Below are 20,488 nucleotides of genomic sequence, written 5' to 3'. Positions count from 1 at the left end.
GTAAAGATGGAGACAGCGCTGGATCGAAGAGATGCTGCGTGGAACGGTGAGTATTGCACGGCGCTGCTGCTGGCGATGCGACGCATTTAAAAAAAAGTCTTTCCTCTGGTTTGAAGATGCGATGAATCCAGAATCAGGTAACAAATCAGGTAATACTCTTGTTCTAAGCTTTGCTTCTTTCTTTCTTTCTAGGTGCTCCAGGTTCGAGGCGGGTGTGGCAGAAGGCTGGATGCTGCTGTTGGCATGGTGAACGTTACGCTGCTGGATGCAGAATAACACGAAGCGTGTGCTGCTCTTCGGCGTAGTTTAAATAGCGTCCAAAGTAGTCCCAGGTAGGTATTCCTCCCCGACCGCACCCGAGTAACAAAATAGTCCCTAAGATAAAGTAGTCCCTTCCAGGCCTCACATGGGCTTGGATCTTCTTGCAGCATGGTCTGCATCAGGTAAGTGTGCACCTATGAGTCTGGCGCCATAGGCGCCAGGACTGAACCCAGACAGCCCCTAGCAGGGGTTGTTGGGTTTTCTCAAGGCAACATGATGCCTGCTCCCGGGGCTGATGGACGTGGTCTGGATGCCCGGGGGTATTCATCATGACATAACCTGTGTTTTCCTTCCTTGTAGGTTGTGGTGTTCTTCAGCGCAAGTGGAATGTCCGGAGTGGTGCAGCCGAGAGCCGACCAGCTAGGTAAGCCTTTTGAGCAGTTCGTAATTTGTAAATGTCTCTACTGCTTTCTTTAATGTTGCCTCTATCTTCCTCTTTCAGGTCGTTCTGTCTTGGAGGCTTGCAGATTCGAGGAAGCTGTTCTCAGTAGCTGCTTGTTTACAGATGAAGACTGCCAGTAAAATGCTGCTGCTAATGATGTTTCTTTTGTCTCCTTGCAGGTTCTGCTTCTCAGAGGCTCGAGGGAATAGCTGGACATGGTGAGCGTCACGTTGCAAGCTGCAAAGTAACGCGAAGCATGTTGCCTTGCTCGGGTGTGGTTTAAATAGCCCCAACAAAATAGTCCTGGTAAAGTAGTCCCTAGGCTACCATACCCAAAACACTAGACTGCATAGCTTGGTTCTTAGGAACCAAGCTATGTGGATGCCTCCATGTTGGCTGACAATACAATAAAGTAGTTCCCAAGCACATTGTTTTTCATGGTGTATGAGCATTACGCCATAGGTGCCAGGACTGGCCCAATGAGGGCTTTTGAAGAGGATGCCAAGCTCTAGAGGCCCGAGTTCTGACTCCAACTGGCCACGGGGGTTGCCAGAGGGGGTTTTGGGCAAGGATTGTGACAGAACTCCCCCCTAAGGCCCCTCCCATGGTGTTCCTTCTGTCTGGCACAGGTTTGGTTGGGAAGTTCTGATGGAATTTCTTGATTAGACGTGGTGCGTGGATATTCTCACTGGGCTCCCAGGATCTATCTTGTGGTCCAAATCCTTTCCAATCGACAAGATAATATAGCTTGGTCCTAGAGTATTTAGAGTCCAAGATATTTTTGACTTCGAATTCTGGTTCTCCATCAACAAGTATGGGCTTAGGTGGTGTCCCAATCCATGTGCCGGGTTGCATTTGTTTCAGGAGGGACACATGGAATACCGGGTGGATGTGTAGATTAGGTGGTAAATCCAGTTTCACGGCTGCTGGGTTCATAATTGCCTTAATGGTATAGGGTCCTAAGAATCTGGGATGAAAGGTTCGGGTTCCCTTGATGGGTATGAATTTAGCGGCTAACCAAACTTTGTCTCCTACTTGATAATCAGGGGTCTTTTTCTGGTGTTGGTCGGCAAATCTCTTGTTTTTATAAGGTGAAAACATGAATAAGGTGTTCCTTTGCCCTTTTGAAAGCCTGAGTAATGGTTGTCTGTAGAGTCTTTACCGCTGGCATTTCCAAGTTGGCTGGAAGGTCTAGTTCAGAGGTATGTGGATGTCTGCCATAAAGGGTATAGAAGGGTGTTTGTCCCATGCTTGAATGCAAAGAATTGTTATATGCATATTCGTCTATCCATAGTAGGTCTTTCCAATTCCTTTGTTCATGGTGCAGTATGCACCATAAATATTGCTCGAGTGTCTGATTGGTTCTCTCGGTTTGGCCGTCCGTTTGGGGGTGGTGACTGCTAGATAGCCGAACATCGATCTGCGCCATTGCACAACATTTTTTCCAGAAGTTTGAAACAAACTGGCTGCCTCGATCAGAGATCAGAACCGAAGGGAAGCCATGAAGCTTAACCATGCCCTCCAGGAACACTTTTGCTAAAGTGGCTGCGTCTGGGAGGCCTTTGAGAGGAAGAAAATGGGCCATCTTCTAGAATAAGTCCAAAACTACAAGGATGGTGTTGAACCCTTGGCTTGGAGGTAGATCAGTGATGAAGTCAAGGGAAAGAGTGTGCCATGGAACTGGAGGAATGTCCAATGGTTGTAGGAGACCAGATGGTTTTTGTTTCTGTGATTTATTTTGTGCACAGACACCGCAGGACTGAATATACTGAATGATGTCCTTACGCCAGGTAGGCCACCAAAAGTTCTCTTTCACCTTAGCTAGGGTTTTGGCGAACCCAGGATGCCCTTCGATCAGTGAATCGTGATTGTTTGAAACAATATGCTGTTGTAATTCCTTCTTGGGTACATATAGCTAATCCCTAAAAAAGGGCAGATGGTCCTTGATAGTATATTGTTCTCCTTGAGTTTGCCATGCAAGGTAGGCATCAGGATTCATTGTCCATTGGATTTCTTTTCGTAGTTCTGCTTGTGTTAAGGCTGTCGTGATACCCAAGAGTTTGTCTTCAGGTATAATAGGTACTGGGTCTGCAGTTGTATATACTATTTCATATATGCCCATGCGAGATAAGGCATCCGCCTTTCCGTTTCTGACTCCTGGTCGAAATGTGATTACATAATCATATTTGGCGAAAAAAAGGGCCCACCGTAATTGGTGTGAGGACTGGGCCTTGGCTGTTTCGAGTTATTGCAGGTTTCTGTGGTCTGTGATGACTGTAATGGTGTGTCTGACCCCCATAAGGTAGTGCCTCCAGGCTTTAAAGGCGGATTTGATAGCCAGGAGTTCCTTGTCCGTGATGGCATAATTAATCTCTGGAGGTGAGAACTTTTTCGACCAGAAGGCCACAGGATGTAGCTGGCCGGTTTCCTGGTCTCTCTGTGAAAGGACAGCCCCCATTGCGAGACTGGAAGCATCAGTTTCAACGACATAATGGAGGTCTGGATGAGGATGTTGCAGGATTGGAGCGGAGGTAAACCTTTGTTTAAGTTCCTGAAAGGCTTCTTCTGCTTCTTCAGTACAAGCAAACTTTTTATTGTTTTTTAGTAATAGTACTGTGATTGGGTGCACAACCTGAGAGAAGTCTGGGTTGAACCAGTGGTAGAAGTTCACAAAGCCCAGCATGCTTTGTACCCCTTTCAGAGACGTCGGTGAAGACCATTTCGGAATCGCATCTAGCTTGTGCACGTCCATTCTGATGCTTCCTGGAGTAAGGATAAAACCAAGAAATTCTACTTTGGTGATGTGAAAAAAGCATTTTTCAAGCTTTGCAAAAAAGAGGTGTTGACAGAGCTTGGTGAGGACTGAACGAACGTGCCTGACATGATCTTGTTCCAAGGCTGAGTATACTAAGATGTTGTCTATGTACACTAAGGCACACACATCAATTAACTCCCTTAAGACGTCATTCATGAAATACTGGAATGCCCCAGGAGCGTTGCATAACCCAAAGGGCATGACTTGATATTCAAACAAGCCGCACTTAGTACGGAAGGCAGTTTTCCATTCATCTCCTTTTCTGACTCAGACCAGGTGGTACGCTCCTCGAAGGTCCAATTTGGTATAAATTTGGGCATCTTTAACTTGGTCTAGCATCTCAGGAATAAGTGTCAAGGGGTAGTGGTTCTTCAAGGTGATCTGGTTCAATGTGCAGTAGTCAATACAGGTTCTCAAGTCTCCTTCCTTTTTTGGTACGAAGAACAAAGGACTGGCTGCGGGGGACTTCGAAGGACGGATGAATCCGTTTGCAAGGTACTGGTCTAAATAGAATTTCAAATGAAGGTTTTCTGGTTCTGGTCAGGAACAAGGTCGATCTGACAGTCATAGGGCCTGTGCGGCGGCAATGTATTGGCTTGGTCCTTTCGGAAAACATCCTGGAAATCATGGTATTCACTTGGCAAGGTATTAGTTGCTTCCAGGGTTGATACTATCGCTCCGGCAGTCATGGGGATACAGATGTCGGGTTTCTCCTCTTGGTAATAGCAGGCAGGGGAGCAGTCACCGGGGAAGGTTAATTTCTGTGCCCGCCAGTCTATCAAAGGGTTGTGAGCAACCAACCATGGCATCCGTAGTATTATCCTGAACTGAGGTGCCTTGATGAGATTGAATGAAATAGACTCCCGATGTCCGTCCTGGCACAGCAAGGTTACCCTGCCTGTGCACTGGGTTACTGGTCCGGAAGCAATTTCTGTCCCATCCACGGTGGTTACCTTGTCCATAGTTAGCTTAGAACACAAAGGAAGCCCCATCTCTGCTGCCAGTTCTTGATCAATATAATTTCCAACTGCTCCGCTATCGATGTATGCTTCAACGGCATGCATACTTGACGACTGTTGGTGGTTAATTAAGATCAGTGGTATTGCAAAGTGCGAGGTCAGCAACTCTTTCTTCTCACTCGACAAACTGACCTCTATGTTTGTCGAGCTTGGTAGTTTTCCGATTCCTTAGCTTCATCCTTCTCTGTGGCCCTGACTGTTCTTCTTGAGGGTTTTACTGGACAGTCCTTCAGGAAATGTCCTGGTTTCCCACAATACAAACAAAGCTGTTGTTGTCTTCTTTTGTCCTGCTCTTGTTTTGTTAATGGAGGCCGTATCCCTCCAATCTGCATGGGTTCTACAGCATTTTCAGGTACACGGGGTGTGTTTTCCCTTGGTCAAACATACACGGTCCGAGGGTCCGTCTTAGACCGGTCTGCCTTTCGGTCCTGCAACCGGTGGTCTAGCTGCACGACCAGATTTATGAATTCTGCAGTCTCTGGGTGGATCAACCACCTGGGCTAAGACGTCCTTTAATTCACCTCGTAAGCCTCGATGGAATAACGTGGTTCTTTTGTTTTCTGGCCACCTAGCTTCGGCAACCAGTGTGTTGAAGGTAGCAATGTACGTTAACAAGTCCTGATTCCCCTGTTGGAGGTACAAGAGTTCATTGTCTACTGCTTGTTCCTCGGTATGGCGAGCAAAAAACATTTCCATTTCTCTCTGGAACCCCCCAAAGTCATGTAATAGAGGATTATCATGGGTTACCAACGGCACCAACCAATCTGCTGCACTACCACTCATATATGATAAGACAAAAGCTAACTGAGGTTGGTCATTTGGGAATGCTCCAGGCCTACAAAGAAAATGAAGGCGGCACTGATTGATGAATGCCGCATACTTTCGTGGATCGCCTGAGAACCTTTTTGGTGGTGCCAGGGGCACTGTTCCAGGTAACGTGATCTATACCGGAGTGGGTGGTATGGCAGGGTTTTGCATCATTGGATTGCTTCCAGGTAGAGGCATCTGTCCTGCCTGTGATTGCAAGTATTGCCTGCTAATCTCTTCAGTGCGTTCTTTGGTCACTGTTAGTTCTCTCCGGAGGGCATTAGTCTCTTGTCGGGCAGAATGAACCTCAGCCCGAAGCTCTGCTAGTAATTTGGCCAATTGGTCCATTTCTGATGTCTCCATGGCACCCAGGTGGATTTGTTATGGTAGGCTTCACGTTCTGTTACGCTCACCTGGTATCCACAGGACGCCACACAGCCGGGTTACTCGCTGGTATGCTTCTCAGCTTTGCCCTGATGTGGTCTGCGGGGAAGGTTCTGCCTGAAAATAGAGGACGACTGTGTTCAAGACTGACCTACTGGGGTAAGTATCCTCCCTCCACCCTGTATGATTTCAGTCCCTCTGGCGCCCTCTCCTCACCTTGTGGTAGAATTAGGCGTGCTCTCCGTCCTGCCTTCTTTGCAGGGGCGCATTGTCTTTCATGGGCGAGTGCGGTCCAGTTACTTCACTGACGCTGGGCCATTTGATATTGTTCAGGTAGGTCTTATTGCTGTTCTTTAGTTTTGTTGCTATCCTGCATGCCTTTCTTTGTTTAAAATGTCTCTTTTTTCTCCCTTAGGTATGCAGAGCATCAGCACGGCGAACTGGCTTGGTTGAGCCCTGCTGGTGAATGATGGCACATTAAGAGCACTATGATGCGGTAAGTAAGCGCTATGCGCAGCGCTACGAAGTCTTGCCTTCGCTAACCTGTGTTTTCCTTCCTTGTAGGTCGCAGTGTTCTTCAGTGCGAGTGGAATGTCCGGAGTGGTGCCAGCCGAGAGGCGACCAGCCAGGTAAGCCTTTTGAGCAGTTCGTAATTTGTAAATGTCTCTACTGCTTTCTTTAATGTTGCCTCTATCTTCCTCTTTCAGGTCGTTCTGTCGGGAGGTGTGCAGATTCGAGGAAGCTGTTCTCAGTAGCTGCGAGTGTTTAAAGTTGAATACGGCAGGTAAGATGCTGCTGCTAATGATGTTCCTTTTGTCTCCTTGCAGGGTCTGCTTCTCCGAGGTTCAAGGGAATAGCTGGACACGGTGAGCCTCACGTTGCACGCTGCATAGTAACGCGAAGCGTGTTGTCTTGCTCGGGTGTGGTTTAAATGGCCCCAACAAAATAGTCCACGAAAGTAGTCCCTAGGCTACCACACACAAAACACTAGACCGCATAGCTTGGTTCTTAGGAACCAAGCTATGTGGATGCCTCCATGTTGGTTGACAATACAATAAAGTAGTTCCCAAGCACATTGTTTTTCATGGTGTATGAGCATTACGCCAGGACTGGCCCCATGATAGCTTTTGAAGAGGATGTCAGGCTCTAGAGGCCCGAGTTCTGACTCCACCTGGCCAATGGGTTTGCCAGAGGGGGTTTTGGGCGAGGGTCATGATATGGCATGGCCAGAAGGCCAACATGGTTGAGTTCGCTCAAGACCAGCTAGTTCTTGTTATGGTCCCAACAAGGAAGAGGGCCTTTCAGGACAAATGGATGGGACCCTTCAAGGTTGTGGGAAAACTTGGAGAGGTGAACTATCTGGTGGATTTAGGCAATCCTAAGGAGGCTCCTAGAGTCTATCACATCAACCGTCTAAAAGCTTATGTCTCAAGACCAGAACTGGGAGCTCTGCTTCTAGCTTCAGCTCAAGAGGAGGAGGAGAGTGGACCTCTACCTGATCGCCTCAGAGGCAAACCTTTAGATGAGAAAATAGAAGGAGTTAATCTCTCTTCTAATATGACACCAGAGCAACAGGAGGAGTGCAAAGTTGTTTTAAATCAATTTGCATCCCTGTTCTCTTTAACACCTGGCTTGACCCCTTGGGGCCAGCATGATATACAAACTGGTGACTGTTTACCTGTCAAAAGCAGGGTCTACATGATGTCAGAAAATGTAAGAACCCACATCAAAGGAGAGGTCAACAAGATGCTTGATCTCAGGGTAATAGAGCCCTTTACTAGTCTGTGGTCTAACCCAGTTGTGTTAGTACCAAAGGCAGGATTCAAGGAGTTGAGATTATGTGTGGACTTTAAAGCTCTAAATGCAGTCACCAAGACTGATACCCATCCTTTGCCAAGGACAGATGATCTGGTGGATAGACTTGGTTCAGCCAAGTTCCTCAGCACATTTGATCTCACATCAGGCTATTGGCAAATAGCCCTGACTGACCATGCCAAGGAGAAAACTGCATTCTCCACCCCAGTTGGCTTATACCAGTTTAAGGTTATGCCTTTTGGATTAAAGAATGCACCTGCCACATTGCAAAGGATGGTTAGTCAGGTTCTGAATTGGATGGAGGACTTCTGCATGGGCCATTGCATTGTTCAGCCCTACTTGGAAAGAACATGTTGACCACCTAGGATATGTTTTGCAGGCTCTTGAACACGCCCATCTGACCGTAAATGCCAAATTGATCAGAGTAAAGTGGTCTACCTTGGGCATGAGGTAGGAGGTGGTTAAATAAGGCCTTTGCTCAGCAAGATTGAAGCTGTGCACAATTGGACAACCCCTTCTACTCAAACCCAGGTGAGAGCCTTCCTAGGCCTCACTGGGTATTACAGGAATTTCATTGAGAACTATGGATCCATAGCTTCTCCACTGAATGTAATCCCGTCTCCTAAGTTTCCTAAAAAGATCAAATGGAATGAGGAGTGCAATCAGGCCTTTGAAAGCCTAAAGAAAGCCCTTTGTCAAGCTCCAGTTCTCGGAGCTCCTGACTACCACCAACCCTTCATTGTACAAACAGATGCTTCCAATATAGGTATAGGTGCAGTACTCAGTCAACTGGATGAGAAGGCAGGAAACTGAAGGAACCTGAAACAAGGTGGGAAACTATTGAGAGAGAATGTTTTGCCATTGTGTGGGATTTGAAAAAGTTCAGACCATACTTGTATGGATCTACTTTCATCATTCAAACAGACCACCAACCCTTGAGATGGTTGATGCAAGTGAAAGGGGAAAACCCAAAAATGAGAAGATGGTCAATCTGCCTCCAAGGGCATGATTTTACCATTGAGCACAGGTCAGGATGTCACCACCAAATTGCTGATGGCCTCTCTAGGATGTTTATAACCGACTAGAGGTAAGAGTCATCCAGGAGTGGATTAGATCCTCCTTTCCCTTAGTCTGGGGGGCGAGTGCTATGGAGAATTCTCATTCTATGGCTGATTCCCCTTCTCTATAGAGTCCCCCAGCAGCTTTGCTGGATTTGAGGGGTTTGTTTCTTTTTTACCTGCTAAGAGTGAGACTCTTTTTCCCACTCTTAGGCATTTTTGCTATGTGTGTTCTAGGCTATTTTTGTGTTTAATGCCTATGGGATCTTTCTCAACCCCTTAGGAACCATCTTTATTCACATGTGTTACACAGCACCCTCAGTGCAGTGACACAGGGGTGTCATAGTGACCCCCAAACATAGACTCCATACCCTGGGACTGACAACTGTCTCCCAGGGCATGTAAAGTCCCAATTGACTTTACTAGTCAAATCCTATGAAGTAAACCATTACAACCCATCTTACTATGGAGGTACTGGAAGGGGTTAATAGTTTTCCCCCAATGTTCATTTTCGAGAGAGTACCGTACAGTCCTCTCTCAAAAGTTTCTTGCTGGTGGCAGTGGTTACTACCATAAATATTCGACCACAAATATTTCCCTATGGGATTTTCCCACTTTTTCTGACAGCCTCTAACATACCGTCGGTGTATTTTAATATTAACTTTACTCCAGTAGGTTTTTATTGCCAGAACTTTAATATAACTTCTTTCTCTTGTCTTCCTCTAAACTCCTAACCCAGGTCAGGGATCCTTTGTTCATCCTTTTGCCGGGCTTCTGCCGAGAAGCCCTCCTTTCGGCGCCACTGAGTCTGAGGTGGGTCCATTGTGCGGGAGGGGGAGTAGGACCCCTGGACAGGGTTGCCTCAGCAACCCATGTCATACTCTATCTTGATAGGCTGGAGGGTCTCCCGCCAAGATGACCACTCCATTGTGTGAGTGACAGATAGGCGGTGTGAATGGGGATCTTTTTATATAAAAGCAGGGTCCTGAGGACTGGAAGAGCAAGACGTTGCCACTGGAATTAAGAAGCTGAAGAGGAGAGAAGCCAAAGACATCTTCAATGAATGAACCACCGGTGAAGCCCTGCTGCAGCGTCTCACCACTTTTCTCCCCACGACGAGAGAAGATCTTCACCTACAAGAACCTTCTTCCCTTGAACCTGTGCGGCCAACCAGTGTGCAAATCGCCTTCCCGGACCTGCTTTGGTCGAATCTCCCGTACCCTGTACTCAGAGGCCAGATAGCCAGGCACCAGTCCACGTGGACCCCGATTTAAAGGAGCATACCTTTTATTCATCGGGGAACACCGCGGCTGGATTCATCCATGGGTAGTGCAGTAACTCGAACCTTCCTCCACGATGAGAGCCTCTCTTCCTCTGCTGGATCACCCAAACTGCAGGAACTACCAGGAACAACCGCCACCGCAGGCGCCAGGCCGCCCTTTCTTTGCGGTAGCACTAAAGGTATTTTAAATCCTTTACCTACCTGTTGGGTTGGCCGCCCCTCTCTCTTAACATTGTCTTTTCAACGTCTGCATCCACCTTTTCCACTTCGTTAACCAAAAACTTGACTGCAGCTACAAGAACATTTTTGCTCCTGGGCCCTTGCCCTGTACCAACTGACTTTGGCACAGGCCTACTGACTCTGGTCACATTTGTTAGATATGCTTCTCTAGATTGATTCTCAGCTAGAACTGTGTGTTGCACCTATTTCTTTTAGCTACCCTTTCCTTCCTATTTTTAAACCTTGTGAAATGTCATTTTGCTCAGTTTTCATTTGAGTTGTGCTTATACTGATGCACTGCCTTGCTTAAACTGGTTCACAAACTGATGGGAAGAGTTGCTAGGGTGTGTAAGAACCTATTTCTATATAACTTGTGTTTTCCCTCCCTTGTGAGGAATTGCTAGATGATCCCTTGTGTGTAGTTGTCACTGTGCCATTTTGCTCAGTTTTCACTCTGGTTCAATTGGTCTATAATTTAACTTGGGAGTGTGTATATTTTTCCTTTGACTTAATTTAACTTGCTTGATGACTGTGATACATGTGTTTTATTAGAAGTTTATACACTAAATACATATCTACTTTTTAAATACAAAGCTTTGGTCATTGTTTCCTTGTTCCATAGTCTAGTGGGCCTATTGTGTAAACCCTGAGTACTGCTCATCTCCCTCTTGAGATAAGTCTGACTGCTCAGCCACTGCTACCAACTAAATCTTTGTGGTACAGACTGATACCAAAGGGGATTTATTGCTCTCACCTGTAGTCCTTATCTTGTGTAGTGCTCCCTAAAGGAACTGCACAGGATTCTGCCTAACAGAGCCGAGGTATTGTGCAAAAATCAATGATCTCATCTTGCGTCTATCTACAGTGTGTCTGTGATGCAGGTCTGGCAGATCCGGGTCAGGTCCCACAGTGCCCAAGTATACATCCCTAACAGCAGAAGAAGTAGGTAGTACAAAATTGCCAGCTGCATTGAATTGGAGGAGCCAATTACTATTAAAGAAATTAAAGTATTTTGGGACGGGAATGGGAGATTTTGCCACAGCATTTTTCATTGAAGTAGATTTAATCAAGTTTTTTCCAATAGATGTTGCCAAAAATATATGTGGGGAGTGGGTTTGGCCTGCAATATTGAGTCACATCACAGTATGCAGGCAAATCTCATCAGTGTTTCTCGTCACCTTTGCACATCCAGTGAGCCACTGGACCTGTGATGAGAGGGGTGTGCCCCAGTGGCTTCTGCCACCAATCCTCTCATCTCAGGTCCAGTGGCTCACTGGATGTGCCAAGCAGATGAGAAACACTGATGAGATTTGCATTCATCCTGTGCTGTCACTGAATACTGTAGCTTAAACCCGTAATTAAAATATGTATAATTAGTATGTTTGTATGGTATATTTGCATTAATTTTGATTGTTTGTGAATGTATAGATGAATTTATGTAGTGCAATATTTTAGGATCAATTATTTTACTTATTAAATTATAGAATGCATGTGAAATTGTGGAATGGATTGTAGAGGAACAGCTGAATGCCTCTGCAGGAAGCCCCGCCCCCATCCTTCCTATATTCTTGAAGCCAGAAATCGCATCATGCATGACATCAGTGAGTATCCCAATTCCATGAAGAGCCTTCAAGAAAAGATATCCACTAATGAAACACTATCTGATGTATCCTCGTAGAGATGAAAATCTCGTGGAAAAGATCCCCAAAGGAATATGAAGATGAAAGAAAGTGATGCTGGTGATGTCAAAGGAGATGAGTGTGATGCACTGAGAAGAGTGGCTAAAGAAGAGGATTTATAGATCTTATGGAATCTGATGACGAAGTAAAGAATCAAGTAAACTTTCATATGCCAAGTGGAGAGTGCACGTGTGAAAAGCACTGCAGAAAATGCAAGCCGTTTAATGGCTGTACAGATGCAGAATCGCAAGTAGACTAAGTAATCATCGAGACTAGCTATATGTAGTGAAAAAACTGCAGGCAGTGCTGCCATTATATAGAATCTAGACATCAGTGTTACATATTTAGTAAGCTCAGACCCACAGAGAAAGAAGGATCGAAAACTGTGTCGCAGCAAGTAAGCAGCTGGAATCAAGGAGAGACCGACAATAGCTGTCTGGCCTGGTGTCAAAGGCTGGAGTAGCTAAGAACTGGTTATCTATCCATGAAGTACAGAAACCGTGAGAGGTTGAATTATCCCTTGTTAAGGTACAGAGAAAGAGTGCCAAGAGTATTCATTTAATACAATCAAATGCTAAGAAAAGGAGCCGAATTGCTGTCTCCTGTCACGTGGGCTATGGATAGAAATAGAAGGTGTGCATGCAGCTCTAGGTTTGAAATAGCGTATGCTCACACTCTCTTATATTCCCAGGAGTGAGGATACTTTGCAAGGCCAATTTCAAAGAAAATCTACATGGCAGAAGGCATAGACGATGAGAGATGTTGGGCTAATTGGGTGGGGGGACACGGTCAAGTTCACCCACTGACACCTGGGGTACCAGCTTACATTCTGCTGGTGTGCCGAATGTTCCAGAAGGGCACAAGCATGCTAACCAATTGTACAAGGCCAAATAACGAAGAGCCTTATAGTTTGCTAGTCAATCGTGTACTGTGTGTCAAATCATTGTTGAAGATGACGTGCACCAGGGGTGGGCATACGTTTTCCACCTGACTGTAGAGACTTAATCACCACACAATCCCCTATAGAAAGTATACCTAGATGATGCCTCTAAGCCAACCACAACACCCCTTAGGTTTTTCTTCTTTGCCACGTAGTATGACATCACGTATGACACATTTTTACTATATACATGTTATTATTTAAGAAATGCTTTGAGTGAGAGAGTATTGTGCGACGTCCGTTGACGTACGTTGTAACTCCCTGTTTTAGACAATTGATATTAAAACACTCGGATGAGACTTTTTGCCAACTTCCTGAGTCGGTCTGATTAGTTGGTCTAAGAGTTACTCTGCATCCCATCTACTGCACAATATGCTACCTTTTTAAGGGCCATAAGCCAACTCTTGGTAGCAGAGGATGGTTAGACCCATCGACTAAGTAACTCCAGTATTTCAAACGATCTGACATCCTCTGCCATCTAGCCAAAATTTTGCTGGGTTTCCTGTGGAGAGCGGCTGAATAGAAATCTTGCAAGAAGAATTGAGACAGTGGGCAGGGTCCCTCTTTCACAAAATCCTTACCTGGTTTCCATAGGCACTCTGTTGACGGAAGGTGAAATGGTCGGTTGGAGGAGGAGACGATACCGAAGGCCTTAAACCAACCAAGCGAATGGTGAGTACAGTAAGGGGAATGGCAAACTAAGGGAACAGAGTTGTGTGGTCATTTTAAAAGTAACTAAAGTAATGAGAGTAACAGGAGTAACAGGAAATATTGTGTAAAGTGAGAGAGACATAGCACCTGGTATCCTAACCCAAGAGGGTTTAGAAGAGGTCATCTTACACTCCAGTGGGGGTCCCTAAACTACGTATGAACAGGTTCATATAAGAATACGTTTTTTTATGTGCAAAGTCGACTAGTCTGTCTGTTTATGTATTTGTGTTGAATTAAGGTGTTAAAGAACGATACGAGCAGTTGTGAAAGAATTGAGATAAAGTTAAGAAATTATACTATCTATCTAGGGAAGTGGTTGGTACCAATAAAGAGGTAGACAGAGAATATTGGAGAAATAGAGGTTTTGAGTGGTGGTTGTAGGAGCGCGCTCATATTTGTTGTTTTTGGTAAAGGTATTTTTATAAAGTCTGCTAAGTATTGACAGTCAGTTGAGATTTGTTACAATGGGAGAAACTCCTTTGATGGATTTATGTAAGACATTGCCAAAGCACATGCCCAAGCTCAAACAGTATAGTGCGGAATGAGTGAAAGGCACAGCAGATAAGATGTTCAGGCCATGACCGCAAGGGGGATCATTGTCAAAAGCAGTATTGCAACACATGACCACATACTTGCATGCTGCGTACACAGAGAAGCAATTGAAGAAAACGGTTCACTAGTTTAGAGCTTTGGAAGATGTACCAGGAAGAGAGGGAAGATCTGCCACCTGAAGAGTGGATGCTTAACCAGAGTAAGGAGGATGGTGTTGACATCTCGGCTCCCCTTACCTCGCCTGAAGTAAAAGACGCTAATATGGAAGAAGTAGGATTGTATCTTTTAAAGGAACTGAAGGTGGGGGTGGGGTATATTAATCTGATATACGTACTGACTGCTTATAGCAGTGATTATGGTCCAGAGGAGAGTTAGAGAAAAGAGGAGATCTTTAAGATCATACAAACCATGGAAGAGAAAAGTGAGCAATCCAATGTATTAACAGAAATAGAATGAGAGATTAAGAGATGGAAAGGGGAGAAGGATAACGCTGATGACGTAACACTTGTCAAGAATGAATGGATGGGAGGACAGATATTACTCAAGCTATATGGGAAAATCATTGTTGAAGTGAGGCAAAGAGAAGATCAGGACGAACAAGATGGAAACGGGAACGAGAAAAAAAGATTGAAGGAAGATGAGCATAAGAGAAAGAGCAAGGAGCAACAAGAACAGATGTATCAGGAGGAGCAAGAGAAAAAACAAGAACGAGCAGAAGAGCAAAGAAAGTATGACAACAGGCAGATAGCAAAAGAAGATAAGCACAGACGAGAAAGGAAGAGAGAAGAGGAGGAAGCACAGAAATTAAGGGACAAAAGAATTCAGAGATGAAGAGAAGAGGAAGAAAGGAGAGCAGAAGCAAGGAGCAAAGAGCAAAGACAAGAGGAGGAGAGAACTAAAAGGGAGGCGAGAAAGCAAAGATAATTACAGGAAGAGTTAGAAAGTAAGAGGAGACAATGGGAACTTGACATTAACCTTATTCAAAACGAGTTAATGGACCCAAGTCCAGCAATACGATGGGACAGAACGGAAGAGATCCTTGTGTTAAAGGGAGCAACATCAGGGGCATCTAGAGTAGCACTAGAGGAAGAGAACTTTGATAAAGGAAGTATCGGAGACAGGATCGATAAGGCCTATCAAGAATTGTAGGCAAGTAGCAAATTGGGAAGCTGAGGGAAGGGAGATCAATCCCTAGTATTTCAATTACGAGACAAAGGAGGAATTCCATTCAGTATCAAACACAGAGCCTTATCCTTAAGCAGACTAAACTTAGATAAGGGTGAAGGGGACGAGAGTCACACTAGTTGGGGGCTAGACATGTCAGATGAGGAGAGAGAATCCTTCTGAGGGGAAGAAGGAGGAGGTGCATGTGCCCCCGAGGGCAGCCTGCAGGTGGTCAAGGAAGTAAGATTGTATGATCTAGAGCAGCCTTAGGATAGGATGTCATATCCCATAGCATACCTGGAACGTCACAGAGAACAAGTGTAGAATGAGAAAGGAGAATCACCACCATATGTGAGTAGGTTAAGATCGCTACCAGCAAGAAGACGATCAGGGACCATTATCCCTTCCATGGAAAGGCAGATGGCGGGAGCCGATTTTGGGTTAGAGTTCATGAGTTTCCCTTATTGGAAAAAGGGGGAGCAGAACCGCATTATATTCCATGGTGTTTGATTACAGTTTGTACACAAGCCCCTTTTACAGGCTTTAAAGAAAGCACAAGTGAATGATGTTACAATAGAATGGACTGAGGAAATGGAGGAAGGATTTGAGTAGTTGAAACAGGCAATTTGCACAGCTCTTTTGCACTTAAGGGACAGTCATGACAGTAGTGCTTACACAGCGGACTACATTATGGTACAAACCTCTAGCATATTACAGTGGGATTTTAGATCCAGTTATGAGAGGGCATTTTCCTTGCGAACAAACATTGGCAGCAACCACGTTCATAATTGAGAAGTCTACAAATATAATAATGGGCTGCTATTTGACGTATTTTTGTGTTACATGCTTTGTTTGCCATTTTAGAGAAACCCAAGGGTACATTGACATCTCAGAGAGCTTCTGCTTGCGAAGTAATGATTTGGAATGAAACCTTCATATTTGTCAGATGTAAAATAGTGAATCCTGACAAATTATTTAGCTGAGCCAGTGGCAGAGAGCGAGTATGTGCATGATTGCCCAAACTATGTTGGATTCTATGATGATATATCTTGAATAAAAGAGAATGTGTTGCCAGCAGGGGACATTCTTTTTATTGATGGGTCTTCGAAAAAGTGGAGAAAGGCATTCTGGCGCAGCTGTAGTGAGGCAAATGGTGAATGGTTCGATCCCCGGGTCCGTGCTTAGAAACCTCTGGGTATTAAGCATGTTATAAATAACCCATGATATCATATCATAGCCAGTGCAAGACTACTGTCTCTCTTTCAGCACAATTAGCAGAATTGGTAGTGCTCATTGTCCCGCTCGAGATTCACAAAGGACAGAAAGTGATGTGTACAGTGACTCCGCCTTGTGATGTCAACCGTACATGCAGGGCTAGCATGTTGGAAAAGGAGGGGCTACTTCCGAGCAGATGGTACTCTAGTGCAACATGCATCCTTATTGGATAGGCTTATTAAGGCACTACAACTCTCAGTAGCAATAGTTATATGCGCAGCACATACTAAGCAAACAGACTTTATCTCTTGTGGGAACAAAGCCGCAGAAGCCAAAGGGTTTGCGTATTCACCAGATATCTCAAGTTTTAATACTCCAAATGTCAAAGAGGAGGTAGTCTTGATTATGGTAATGCAAGAAGCATTTAATCATTTGCCAAAAAATGCAATTAATGGAAATTCAGGGCAGTGCACCACAGGAAGAGCAGGAATTATGGAAATGAAGGGGGTGTCCTTTATGGCCCACAGAAGCATTATGGTGACAGGATAGCACTGGGAAGCCAGTTATGCCAGTAGCATTATTTAAGATCACGGTAGACCAGCTACATTATCCCGCGCATGTGACTAGGGTGAGTCTTGCTGCTACGATTGCGGAAGAGTGGTTTGTTCCAGATCTATTAGAGCACATTGCTTTCTATCTAGAGAATTGCATCATATGTCAGAAGTTTACAGCTTGGCATACACTGAGAATAATTAGAGACGTTATTCCTTGACGAATGGTCCTTTTCAGCATTTACATATTGATTATGCTGATATGCTACAGGTGTGTAATGGGTACAGGTATCTGATAGTGGTGGTGTGTCCCTTCTCCAGGTGGATCGAAGCTGGTCCGTGTACACACCCTGATGTCACTTTCACAGCAAAGTTTTTAGTATGTGAAGTCTTTCCAAGATGGGGTGTGTGTGAAGTGCTGAGATCCGATAATGGGCCAAATTTTGTTAATGAAGAATTCGAACAGATAAGACTATTGTTGAGCATAAAACACAAGTTTTCTTCTGCTTATCACCTGCAAGCGAACGTGATATGTGAGAGACTCAACAGCCTCCGTAAAGAAACGATTGCCAAGCTCAAGCTAACATTGAAAAGGAGATAGCTATATTATTGTTATTATTATTTATTAACATTTATAAAACGCACAGCAGCCCAAAGGCTTTGTAGCAATGTTACAAGACAACATACTTAGTCACAAAATACACTCTTAATTACATGCAGAGTAAGGAAAGAAGAGGAGGGGGACAAGTGGAGAGAGAGGAGGAGAGAGAGGGGGGCAGTGTTAGTTCAACATAGTGGTTTTTATAACTTTCCTGAATGCTGGGAAGGAAGTCTCGGCTCTGAGTGTGTTGGGTAAGGCGTTCCAAAGTTTAGGTGCAATATATGGGAAACCAAACCCACTGGCTTTGGCCATTTTGATAGGAGGGATGCGCAGTTGTTTGGCATGGCAAGTTCTTTTGGGACGTGAGGCGATGTCTCTAACAATAGTCTTCGATAGGTAGGGCGGGCTGAGAGTGTCAAGCACTTATGTGTTAAGGTAAGGGTCTTGAAGGTGATCAGTTCCTTCACGGGGAGCCAATCGGCGCCTCGCCCAACTTGTACAATGTGGTCCCTTTTAGGCATATTTAGTGCTCTTCTAAGGGTATTATTGTGTATGACTTATGATATGATATGATATGATAGTTTATTTATATAGCGCCTATACACAAGGTGTTTCAAAGTGCTTCAAGGCAAGGAAGGGAACAAGGGAAAATACAACATTCTTACAGGCCATGTACAGGAAGGATGTGAAATTAAATACCGTACTCGGCCTGACGACATTTCAGATAGTGCAAGTGCTAAGACATAGATAAGGGAGGGGGAGAGTGGGAAGGAAATGGAAACAGACAGGCGACTACCGTACTAGGCCTGATGTCATTTCTGGTAGAGCCGGAGGAAAACAAAAGGTGAGGGAGAGGGGTGCAGAAAGGGAGGGGAGGAACAAAACAAGTGACTATCGTACTAGGACTGACAACGTTTCAGATAGTGCTGGAGGGGGGGGGAACAGTAAGGGGATAGGGGAGCGACAGACAAGGTTGCTATCATAGTAGGTCCAGGGACAATTCTGATAGAGAAAGTGCATAGAAGAAAGTAAGGGGAGGAGGGGAGGATATAGGAAAAGGGAGAGGGGAGGGGAGGAGAGAACAGAGAGTAAGCAGTCAAAAAGAGTGGAGAAGCAAGAGAGGAGAGCGAATACAATTGAAGAAGTCAGTAGTAACACACAATGTTGCAAGCCAGGATACAAGATGATGATGTAACAGCATGATTCAAGGCCACCATGAGTACAAGATGCAAAGGAAGTCCAGCATGAGAGTTGAGAAGGGTGACGCACCGTGAATCAATGAAGTCCATAAAAGTAAAATCCAGCATTGGCCACAAGACGGTGATGGTGAAACCAGAATGTATCAGGACAGACTCCTGTGTGCAGGAAGGGGAGGGGGTATACAAGGGAACAACACGAGGGGACCAGAGAGGGTGGGAGATGTTTACATTTTTTGTAGAGGTGCCTGCTAGGAAGACATTGCAATAATCTAATTTCGCACCAACGGGGGTTCTAGCTATAGAGAGTCAGTTCTGTTTGGATAGGAAGGATTTTCCTGCATTTATGGGCTTAGTGGTGTAGGCAGAAGCAGAAGCAATGGTGCTAACCTGACGCCTGATGGATTGAGTGGAATCTAAGTAGACACCTAGTGTGTTTACTGAGGAGGAGACAGGGATGAGGGAGATCCATTTTGGCAAGTGTTTCTTTGTGGCCAATGATGATGATCTCAGTTTTTTCTCCATTGAGACATAGCCCATTTGGATGGTGCTATAGATCAGATGGCGGGCTGAAGCATCTTGGTCATAGGACCATGTGAGAGGCACTAGTACCTGCGTATCATCAGCATAATTTGTATATGCTATGCTATGCTATGCTGAAGGTGTTCAACTTCTAGAACAGAGGCTTTGTGAACAAGTTATAGAGCGTGGGAGCTGTGCATGAGCCCTTAGGGACTCCACAGTGTATGGCGGTGGGAGCCGCATTTGCCTGGTTAGAGAACCCATTCATAGCTCTTCCCTTTAGGAAGGAAGTGATCCACGAGGAAGCCTCATTGGAGAATTGTGCTACATGAGTGAGATGTGCGGTGAGAGTCTTGTGATCCACAAGATCAAAAGCAGCCGAGAGGTCCAAACGTAGAAGGAGAACTTGCTTACCTTTGTCCATCATTTTGGTTATTTGGTTTTTAAGGTCTAGGAGGGCGGTTTCTGTGCCATGGCCTTTGCAGAACCCTGATTGTCTCTTACCGAGGATGGAGTTCCATTCGATGAAATGTTGACTTTGGTTGTGATCCGCTTTGTCCAGGATTTTAGGGAGGAATGGGACAGTGGTGATGGTAGTTGTTCGGAGAGGTGGGCTCTAAGGTGTTTTTTTTGTAGAGGGCATATCCAAGCTTCTTTAATGCTGGAGGTGATGGAACCTGTAGTAAATGAGGCATTGATGAACGCTGTTAGGAGAGGTGTCAGGGAGTCAGCGCATTCCTTAACAATGGGGCAGATGTCTCCTTTGCACATGGATGGTTTAAGATGTCGGAGGGGGTCGAGGACTTCCGGTTCAGTAACGTCATGGAAGGAGAAGAGCAGGTTAGTGGAGTTGTGGGATGGGTGGCAGGGTGGGGTATGCTGGTTGTGGTTGGGTAAGGTTTTGAATTGCGCTTACATTTTTTCTTGTAGTAATTCTTTTTTGCTGAGCAGGGCTGCTTGAATTCTAGTGCCCCAATCTTCATCTTTAACAATCTCGTTGGGGCTGGTGGAAAGGGTGATAAGGTCTCTAAAAATGGTGAACATTTCCTTGGGTTGCGACTTGGCCTTAGAAATCCGTGAGTTGAAGGAGAGAGACTTAGCTTCAATAATCGCTTCTTTATATAGTGAGGATAGTCGTTTGAAGTCTTCCTTGATGGAATCACTCAGCTTAGATTGCCAGTTAGTGAGAGTGTTACGTTCAATGTACATAGGGCTTGTAATTAATCTGAGAACCAAGCATTAAAGTGCATAGATC

Source organism: Ambystoma mexicanum, chromosome 9 (assembly GCF_040938575.1).
Source record: "Ambystoma mexicanum isolate Mex_15411 chromosome 9, UKY_AmexF1_1, whole genome shotgun sequence".
NCBI lineage: Eukaryota > Metazoa > Chordata > Amphibia > Caudata > Ambystomatidae > Ambystoma > Ambystoma mexicanum.
Note: the sequence above shows the minus strand (reverse complement) of the source record.